The sequence below is a fragment of the Bos mutus genome, chromosome 10 (assembly GCF_027580195.1).
Source record: "Bos mutus isolate GX-2022 chromosome 10, NWIPB_WYAK_1.1, whole genome shotgun sequence".
In the NCBI taxonomy this organism is placed as follows: domain Eukaryota; kingdom Metazoa; phylum Chordata; class Mammalia; order Artiodactyla; family Bovidae; genus Bos; species Bos mutus.
Genome location: NC_091626.1, coordinates 49,420,321 through 49,431,590, shown reverse-complemented (window position 1 = coordinate 49,431,590; position 11,270 = coordinate 49,420,321).

Below are 11,270 nucleotides of genomic sequence, written 5' to 3'. Positions count from 1 at the left end.
CAATGGATTTCCCAAGGGCAGGAAAAGGCTTACCCAGGGTGTTTGTCCACAAAGCATCTTATAGCTTTGAGCAGTGATTCTGTGCAAACAAGCCAGCCCCAGGAATGCGGTGGGAGGACTGGCCAGGCACACAGTGGGTGGCACAGAAGCCAATAGGTGGCTGAGCTAGAGCTAAGGAGAACCAACCTGCAAGGTGCCTGCTCCCACCCTAATGTCAGGGGTAGGGGATGGGGATGACCAAGGGAAGGTTATAGGGGCCACAGTGGGGGCAGGGAGGAGGCTACAGGAGCCAGCAGAGGGATGGTCCTTGCTGATGCAGAGGGAGGCACAGGGTTACAGCTCCAGGGGAATTGGCAGGCAGTTTCCAGGGTGTCGTCCAGATAAGCTGGGGCTTGGGATGCAGGTACCTGGCTCTCTGGGAGAGATGCCGTGGCTTGGCCGGTGCTGTCTACCAGGGTTTACTTCAAGCCTTCCAGGCACTCAGACTGGGAATGTGGAATGACCACTCCTGCCCGCCTCCCACTCTGTCCTCCTCATTGACTCCCTCCCCAGCCTCTCCCAGCTCCCCCAGGCCCTTGGGGGTCCTCCAGCACAGCCTGTGCCCCTCTGCCTGGGACACACTTCCCCATGTCTTTGGCTCACTTGTTGGCTCACTGCACACAGCTTCTGCCCCACTGTCACTTCATCCGAGAGAACTTTGCTGTCTGCCCATGTGAAACATGGCACATCCAGCCCCTTATTTTCTTCACAGTGCTCATCACCCTCTGACCCATGGCACATTTATTAGTGAACTTGTCTGCCTCCTCCAACATAATATACACCCCATGATGGCCAGGACTCTGCTCCTGCCAGTATCCTCAGAGTCCAGCCAAATGTCTAGCACCTGAGCATGGAGCTGCTCAACAAAAACTGTGTGAATGAGTGAGTGAGTGAGTCAACTGCCAAAACTCATCTGCTGGTAGGTGAAAGACACTAACTCACATACTGAACTGGCTCCAGAACCAACCAGGACTGAGTACATATGGCCTAACGAAGGTACCAGCTGCAGGAACAGGGAGAAGGGGCTGAGCGTAGAGAAGGCAGCATTTTAGCCTGGGACTCCCCTGGATCTGCTCCAAGTATCCATCTAGGGATGTTTTTATTAAGAGGCTCTTGTACACTAAAAGCTTCCTCTTGGTGCTGTGATCTGAATCCCTGATGGTGGGACTTTAGGCACATGCCCAGCAGGAGAGAAGGTGTGGAGCTGTTTGGCTTACCCAAACCACACCCCTTAAATAACCTCATGCCTACTTAGAAGGTTAACTCTAATAGCAGCTAAAAGTCCATTTATGCAGGCAAGCCATTAGAGAGATTTGAGAATTTAGGTCATAGTTCCAGGGGCATCATCCAGATAAATAACAGCATGCTGTCGGGGCTTGGATGGAGTTCTTGCCCACAGGTCTGGGTTTCTTCTCTCTGGGGCTTAAAATCACTGCGTGGCAGAGGACGCAGCCAGCAGGGGATCTTTACCGAACCCTTCTTGCCATAAAATGCAAGAATGTCCAGGCACTGCCTAGAAGCCCATGGTCATGATGCTGGCCTGATGTCCTAGCTGAACCCATTGAAAGGAATTATTTCAGTACCAAGAACACCTTTTTCCAGTTTCTGTCCATGAAATTGAAAGTGTTAGTCGCTCAATCACGTCCAACTCTGTGTCCCCATGGACTGTAGCCCGCCAGGCTCTTCTGTCCATGGAATTCTTCAGGCAAGAATACTGGTGTGTGTTAGTTGCTCAGTCATGTCTGACTCTTTGTGATCCCATGAACTATAGCCTGCAAGCCTTCTCTGTCCATGGAATTCTCCAGGTAAGAATACTGGAATGGATTGCCATTCCCTTCTCCAAAGAATAGTGAAGTAGGTTGCTATTTCCTTCTCCAGAGGATCTTCCTGACCCAGGGATCAAACTCGGCTCTCCTGCATTGCAGGCAGATTCATTATCTTCTGAACCACCAGGGAAGCCCCTTCCATCTGGATGTGAAGAGAAAAGGCAAATGCCTCTCTATGTGCCAGGGCCCAGAAACAAAGCAGAAACCTCACCCACAGTGGTGGCCAACATCTGAGTTTTTCAGGAGTCTCTCTGAAGAAGCAATGATATTCTTCTGAGGAGGGTGGGGTGTGGTGGTGATAATATGGAAGGGGGAAAAGAAAACAGCTCAGAAAGTGAGGATTGTGTAAGAGGCTGTCCCCTGGGGGCATGTCTCTGCTTCCTATGCATCCCCGCCTGCTGCACTCCAGGCCTCTGTTTCCTTCCTCCAGCAGGACTAGTTGCAGCAAAACCCCATTCCCATGAAAGAGATGCATCTGCACTTGAAGAGGATTTGACCTATGCCTGGAGAAGCACTCTAACCCATGTGTACCTCAGGGTGGTTATCAATTCCCACCATAACTGGAAAGGGCATGGAGTCCGAAGCTTAATTCTCCCACTTAGCTGTGTGACCAGGACAAGCTTTTCAAAGTCTCTAATTAGTTTTTTCATTTGAACTTAAGATATGTCCATAGGGCCATCTGGATGAAGCATGATTAAATGCAATCTAATCCATTACTTTGGCCCAATACTTTGGCCACCTGATGCAAAGAACTGACTCACTGAAAAAGACTGTGATGCTGGGAAAGATTGAAGGCAGGGGGAGAAGGGGATGAGAGAGGATGAGACGGTTAGATGGCATCACCGACTCAATGGACATGAGTTTGAGCAAGCTCCGGAAGTTGGTGATGGACAGGGAATCCTGGCGTGCTGCAGTCCATGGGGTCGCAAAGAGTCAGACACAACTGAGTGACTGAACTGAACTGAACTGAAATACAAATTAATACATAAAGGATCTACAAAATGCCCACAAGCCAATGGGTGCTCAATAAATACACTTTTCCTGTTGAAATACCTCATTGTTAACTTACTAAATGATGTTATATTACTTTGCAGTGGATTATTATTTCTTTTAACTTCCAGTCTAGATGGTCCCTTTTAGCTTCTTGTAGTTTTGTTTTGGATAATGTAAGATATGTTTTATCTTACCATTTTATTTTGCTTACAATTTTGTGGGCTTCCCAGGTGGTGCTAGTGGTAAAGAATCTGCCAGCCAATGCAAAAGATGTAAGAGATACAGGTTCAGTCCCTGGGCCAGGAAGCTCCCCTGGAAGAGGGCATGGGAACCCATGCCAGTATTCTTGCCTGGAGAATCCCATGGTCAGAGGAGCCTATTCATAGGATCACAAAGAGTCGGACACAACTGAAGTAACTTAGCATGCATGCACACAAGATATGTTTGGTTTTTAATAAAGTTATAATAAAGCTTTATGTTGGAACTAGCTCAATCTAATAACATTCTTAAATTTTAAGGTGATTTGAGGGACATTCATTCCTGCATTAATTCATTTATAGCCCAATTGCATCAAAACACTTGTTCCAAAAGTATTTTTAAGGGGCTTATAAAAATAGATACAGAAGGATATAAAGAAATAAGATTAATTGTTATATGTTGGTCACAGAATTAGTCCTGAGCTTCCTAGAAGCCAAAGCAAAGAGGAAAAGCTGAACAAAAATAATATTCACAGTGTTTGTAAGATACCAACTGCTCCCAAGAAACACAACTTTTCCTGCACTGAGCTCTAAGTGACCTCGATCCCCTCTCAACAGTATCTCTACAGAACAGCTGCCTCTGATCCTGTCTGTTGGTACAAACCAGGGCACCACACCTGAGGGCTACTCAAAAACAATCCAACCGAGGTAGGCTTTCTGTTGGTTGGGCTTGATTCAGGGGTGGGATTTTACTGACAGGAATCAATGAAATGTATATCTCTTACAGTTACTAGAGATGCATAACAAATTACCCCCAAATTTAGTGACTTACAACTACCATTTTATTTTCCTTACAATTTTGTGGGCCAGAAATTTGGCCAGACTGTAACATCTTTGGACAATACAATACCTTTTATGCAATCACCCATAAATACTGTATCTGCAGCTAAGCCTTGATGAGAATTAAGTAGATCTAAAGGGCTTACAGGGTGTCCTTCTGGTGCCAAACATCAAGGAAGAATGTCTTGGCTTATATACAGCAGGTTTGAGAGTCACAGTGAACAGACACTGAATGAAGCAGCAGATTCTTGGTCCCCATGTATATCATTCTGCTCAGTCTCCACAACAAGATACCATAGACTGGGTGCTTAAACAAAAGAAATGTTATTTACTCACAGTCTGGAGGCTAGACGTCTGAGATCAAAGTCCCAGCATAGTCAGGTTCTGACGAGAGGTTTTCTCTTGAATTGCACCTGGCCACCTTCTCATTTCCCTGGTAGCTCAGCTGGTAAAGAATCCTCCTGCAAGGCAGAAGACCCCAATTCAATTCCTAGGTCAGGAAGATCCCCTAAGAAGGGATAGGCTACCCACTCCAGTATTCTTGGGCTTCCCTGGTGGCTCAGACAGTAAAGAATCCACCTGCAATGTGGGAGACCTGGGTTTGATCCCTGGGTTGGGAAGATCCCCTGAAGGAGGGCATGGCAACCCACTCCAGTATTCTTGCCTGGAGAATCCCCATGGACAGAGGAGCCTGGCAGGTGACAGTCCATGGGATCGCAAAGAGTCAGACAAGACTGAGCGACTAAGCACAGCACAGCACAGTACCTTCTCACTGTGTGTTCACATGACCCTTTCTTTGTGTGAGCTCATACACTTCTATCTCTTCCTATAAAGACACTAATCCCATTATAAGGACCCTACCTTCATAACCTCATCTAACCCTAATCACCTCCCAAAGAACTCATCTCCAAATACCTTCAAAGTCGGGCTTCAACATATGAATGGGGACACAAACATTCAGTTCAGAATATCATGGCTACAGATATGCCTGCATTCAGTTGGAAACAATGTCAATTCCTGAATATGTCCAAATATCTGGAGTCTTTAATCAAGTAGACAAATCATCCACATATGTGAATTTTTCACTTTTTTTCCAGTTTAGTCTTATAGTTAAAACTCAAGCCAGAGACTATGGTACAGATATAAATAGAGCATCATTATATATAATTTGGAAAGGATTTCACTGGTGTACATCTGTAAGCAGTTCAGGAACACTTTCAAGCTGTGTTTACATGATATCAAACATCTGGATGAAAACTGAAAAAAATAATCAATTTGGATTGGAAACAAAACAGAAGTACAAATCTCAGTGCACTAGCTCTTAGAATACTGAACACAGTATTCCCATACTGCAAGAATGAGATAATGGTGCACAAGAAGGGCTATTAGAATGACCAGGTGGTGGGGAGGGGCTTCTGTGGGAAGGCATACTTTATTTTTTAATTTTAAGTTTCTTATATTATGAAACTATGATAACACGTTTACAGGAGAGTTGGAATATACAGAACAAGGTTACATATAGTTCCACTATATATTATGGTGATTTTTTTAAGCAGATAAAATAAGATTTTTAGTTGGAGTTTTAATATCAAACCATTTACCTCTTACCTCTTACACTGAGGTAAGACCCAAGCACACTGTTTACACAGTCTGGGGGACAGAGCCAAAGGAGAAACTGTGGGTCAGTGAACATGCAGGGACCCAGGGTATGCTGAGTGCCGGGCTACAGACAAGACTCATCCCACTCCTCGTCTTGTGCCGGGAGAAAGGGGCTTGGTCAGGACAGTTTGGGACATTAGCAGGGAAGTGGTGGATATGTTCAAGGCATGCAAGATGGCAAGCTGAAGGTCCTCAGAACTGGCATCTGAAGAGGGCTGAGGCAGGCAGCCCTAACTTATTTAAACTCACACATCAAGTTCATGACAAAAATCCAGGTGTCTTCACTCTGACATGCCAGAAATTACCCAACACTTAGTGGTCCGGAAGCAAAGCCAAGAAGATGTGGGTTCCAGGAGCACCAGGGATTGCTGGCCCCAAATTCTCATGAGGGTAATTCTGGGGACAAGGGCCTAAGGCCAAGCCAGGGAGTCAGAACCTCTAGCTGTCAAAGCAAAGCATCCCGGCTGGCTGGAAGGAGGCAGGCCTTATGCTAGGGGAAGAAGGAAAAGGGGCCAACACATCAGCAAGCAGAGAGTCAGAGAAATTAAGGCAGGAAGCAGAGAGAGACTGAAACAGGGTGCACTGGGACAAACCATCATTGCTGATACTCTGGCAAGTTCTTTGTTTTGACATAAATTCAAGGCTGTCCTGGGCATAGGGAGTAGAGCAGGATGGTGAAGACACAAGCTCTCAGATGAAAAAGAGTGATGGTTGAGGGAGCCTGAGCTCTAGCTTGGGTACAGGGCATTTATTTGGGCAAGGCTGGAGGAAGTGTGTTGTTGCAGCATTCAAGACACGGGTAAAGAGCTGGAAGGAGGGAGACTGTGGATTTGGAAATGAAAGAATAAAATCAAGAGATCTGTGGAAGAAATAGCATTAGAATTTGATAGAACTGTGAACGCCAAAGTGGAAGTAAGACCCCCCCCCAAAAAAAAATCACAGAACTAATTTGAAGACAAATGTGGGGAACTGGGAGGCTGTTGGTACTTTAGGTAACTGTGGAGATTTTGGAAAGATGTGATTTCCGGAACTGAGAGTTAGTGTTGCTCTGACTCACTGTCCAGTCTAGGAGAGGAGAGCACAATGGGGTTAGGATTCTGGTGTCCAAGGCTGCCTCTTTCCTTTGGACCACTTCCTGTTCCTGCTAACTCTTACAGCAGTATCACCTGGACCAAGGAAGGAGACAGGTGTTCCCTACACTTGTTTCCTGGGACAGAAATCCAATACTTGATCCTTGGACTTATCAACTTCATCAAGAGAAATTAAAGTATGAATTATAGGAATGTGAAGGGTAAAGTGAGTTCCTGGATTCTTGATAAGTATGTGACTTGACAAAATCCACATTGGAAGAAAGTAACACAAAATCTGGAAGGATAGAAGAATATAATTAAGCCAACTGGAAATATGTTGTCAACGTGTCTGGGGGTAGGATTAGTTTATTTGAACAGGGTCATGGTGACTCAAATATTATATTGTAATGATGTTATCCTGAAAGAGCTTCAGTAAATCTGATCACTCATGACTGTCCAGATAACATAAATTTGGAAAGATCTAAAAACCAGCTAAGATTGATACTGACAGCCAAAAGAGAAAGTTGTTGAAACAATGGAAATTCCCAAGGGATGATACATGTTAATAGTTTGACCTAGAATAAATATTACATTCTTGGCTAGGGGAGGATTTCCCATCTATGCTATAGTGTTTGAGGTGTTAAGATGATCACATCCGTAACTGAGAGGCCAGGGAAGTGATCTGGACAGGCCCAGGGGGCCTGCCAAGGAATGGCATTAATTTATGGCTTTCCTCAGAGAATGATCAAAGGTTTATGGCAACCAGGAATAAGATCCAGGGCTTGAAAGATTCCTCTCTTACAAGTGTTGATGGCTTCAACTGGGATGACTGAACACAAAAGGGAGAGACCAGTTAACGGGCCATGCCAAGAGAAGATTTGGTGGGAAGGAAAAATGTTGGCTAGGGAGGAGAGAAGAATGGAAAATCTGAGAATCCAGGAAAGAAGGGGAGTGGAGGAGAAAGAAGGGAAGGGGAAGGAGCCAAAGTAAGTTTTTAATGAGATAAAGAAATTTGAAAAAGGGCTTAGTCAACTCCTACTTTGATAATTCCATTCCAAGTGGAGATGGGCTACTGAAACCCTGGTAAGCAGGAGTTCAAAAGAAGGGAAAGACAGCACTGGGAAGAGATTTGGGAACTGAAGGCAGAAGCAGATTGAAAACGGGATGTAGTAAATGACAGTAAACAGCCCATAAATGAGCATGACGGTATAAGTATCCTGAACTCAGACCCGAGACCTGGGTTCTTGCCCCACTCTGCTCCTAAAGTTGGGAAAGCCACTCCATCTTTCTGAACCTGTTTCTTTACATTTAAAGTGATGGGGTTAGACTAGGTGGCCTTGAGCATTCCTTTCCTTTTCTACAACCCTCAATTCAACATAGACATTATGAAATCAGAGACTTATATAAATGGAATCTTCCAGATTGGAATGTGTATTTAGCTTTTCTAAGTACAAAATGCTTTGAAGGGAGGAAAAAAAGGTTCCACTCAACACTTGGCGAGCGGTATTTGTTCTGTAAAATAATTAGCGAGTATTATTGAACTAGGTTGTCACATAATCACAAGAGAATTTTTTTAAAAAAAGGATTTAGGAGACTCAATTTTCCCTCCCATAGATCAAAAGAGTGACTAATAGAAACCATGGGTGGATGGTTAATAAAAATCTGTACAGGAGGAGAGAGCCAACATGAAATGAAAAGAGTGCTGATCTCAGGTCAGGAGCCTTGAGTTCTAATCCCAATTCTGAAAATATATAATTTTTAAAAGAATAATGCAGGGGACCAGTTACAGGGGGACGGAAGAGCTGAGAAGCCAGAGGGAAGTGTTTGTGCCCTGGAGTGTTTGTGCTCAGTCATGTCCGACTCTCTGTGACCCCATAGACTGTAGCCCACCAGCCTCCTTTGTCTATAAGATTGTCTCAAAAAGAGCAGGTTGCCATTTCCTATTCCAGGGGATCTTCACCACCCAGGGATTAAACCCGCATCTCTTGTGTCTCCTGCTTGGCAGATGGATTCTTTACCACTAGCACCACCTGGGGAACCCCAAGGAAGCCTAGATATTAGGAACAGCAGGAAGCCACTGCCATCCTGGGCTGGAGGGAAAAAAAGAGAGGATGTGCTATTACTGGAACCCAGAGGCCACGGTCACCTGATGGAAGCTGGAACTACAGTGGGTCCATCAGTGGGAGCTGGAGCCAGGGAAGAGATACAGCAACAGTCACAGGACTGAAGGATGGAGGGCTGGAGAGAATATCCCGGTTCTTTCTTGCCCTGTCCTCCAGTCTTCTGCCAGTGCTTCACATTGCTAGATCCAGCTAGCAACTAGCTCATATCACAGGACGGCAAATGCAACCTGCAACGGCCAGCACTTCCTCCATACAGGGCAGAGAACGTGCAAGGATGGATCTGAGGACAAGCAGGCCAGGAATGGCCCTAAATACAAATTCTGCTTTCATGTAACACGGACCCATAGTGTTACAGATCAGCGTGCAACTTATAATACTGTGTGTAACTTGTAACAGTGTGTAACTTATAACACTGATCTCTAGTTCCCTATCGGCCTAGAGTCTAGGTCTTCACACGTCTGAGGACATCCATCCTGTCACGTCTTGTTTTCTTTCTTTCCCAAGCCTGACATTCAAACTCCCGTATACAGAATACTTCCCAAACCTCCTTCACTGTTCTGGTATCCCTCCTTCTGGGAGCTCCCTGGGACGTGGTACCAGATGTTCACAAGAGCCCTGGTGACCCGAACACCAGCTCAGAAACAGAGGACTAATCCCGCCCTTCGTGTAGCAATGCAGCAGTCATCCCACTGCTGACTCATGTGGAGTCTATGGACTATCAAGACCCATGTACTTTTTTCCTATGTGATTTCAAGTCTTTCCTGACCTGTCTTAGCAGGGTAACCACACATTTGATAAGCACAACCAAATTCATCCTCCAAAGCGCTGGTTTAAAAAGAAGAGGAGGAGGAAGAAAAAGAATAGAGTTAGACCAGAGCAAAGGACAGAGCTCTGTGTCACTCCACCGGAGATCTCCCTTCAAGTTAACTCAGAACTATGAATCAAGCCTCACCGGGTGGTGCTGCTCAACCAGTTCTAGATCCACGAACAGCAAAGGAATTATGCAAGACTTTATCAAATTCTTTACTTATATCACAATGTATAATATCCACGGCAGTCAGCTCTCTTCACTTCAAGTACAGAGTGCTTAACTAATACTTGCTGCCTTAAAGTTAAATAAAATTATCTTGATTCACCTAATTATACTGTTTAAAGAAAGTTAACATGGTCATCTTAATGGGACATCATAATGAGCCCATGTTGGCTGCTGGTGATCACCACTTTCTTCTTTAAACAAAAATAAACCTACTTGTTCCAGACTTTTTCTAAAGAGCGGCCGAAAAGGCCTGTTATGGATCTGTGATTCCTGAAATCTACTCCTTTCTTACTTTAGAAAGCTGGGGCAATATTGCCCCTATATAGTCTTTGGGTACTCTCTTATGTCCCTAAACTGGAGGGATTCTAGTTGCTGCTTGAGTTTCATGGGTCTTGAGACCACCCTTCTTCCCAGTAGGAATAAATTGACCCTTTCCACACCAGGAAGGATCCAAGAAGATGGGAACACATATAGCACAGCAAAATCCTTCATTTAGGGTGCCCATATACAAGCCTTGCGGATGGTTATAAGAACAGCTCCAATACAGCACCCTCACATCCTACAGCCCCCAGACGGAATGCCACATGGGGCCCAAGAAACCATATGTAATCAGGGGGACTCCCAGCGGGGCCAAACCTATGATCCTGCTCCTTCTGTTTAAAAGGCTTACAAGCAGCCCCATAGGAAGCTGAGCCAAAACACAACAGAGATTGGGGCCATGGAGTTTTCCTCTTTATCTCTCTTCCTCTTCCCTCTTTTTCAACTTCCCTCTCCCTGTGAATCTGTGCTTTAGAGTCGCTATCATTGCATTTGCTGCTCAGGAAGCTGTCCTGTAGGCAGCTCATGAGGGCAGAACTAAAAGCCTGGGAGAACAGCCTGAAGCCCAAATGACCAGCTTCTTCCACCCCTGCATCCCCACAGGTGTCTGGACATGGATGGGCCTGTGCAGAGGACACAGTGCCCACCAAAAAATGCAGAAGGATGTTCTCTATTCCTCGCCTCAACCCATAAAACTGCCCTCTGAGCTCAATCAATGCTTGATAAATTCAAGAATGAACTCAACTAACCCATCCTCTGCCAAGAGGGATCGTGCTCATTAAAATTCTTGATAACCTTAATGTTTCAGGATAGATACAGCTATTATTTTGTTAGCTATAATTTTCTGTCTTGTTTTTTCCTCCCAAGAACAATGGAGGCTGCTGAAGGTTGACAGACATTGATTAAAGACAGGTGCAAAGATTTGGACATGAAGATATTCACTGATGCTATTTTAGCAGAAAATTGGAAACAACCTGTATGCCCAACAATAGAGGATGTTTAAATACCTATGGTACACCCATATAATAGAATATCGTGCAGCTTTTAAAAATCATGTTGTCAGACAGTAGATGGAGTGATGTTCACCACTGTTAAAAGGAAAAAGCAAGTTACAAAAGCAGGTTGCTATACACACAAAGAAGGATATTTTTCAAAAGATATGCTAATAA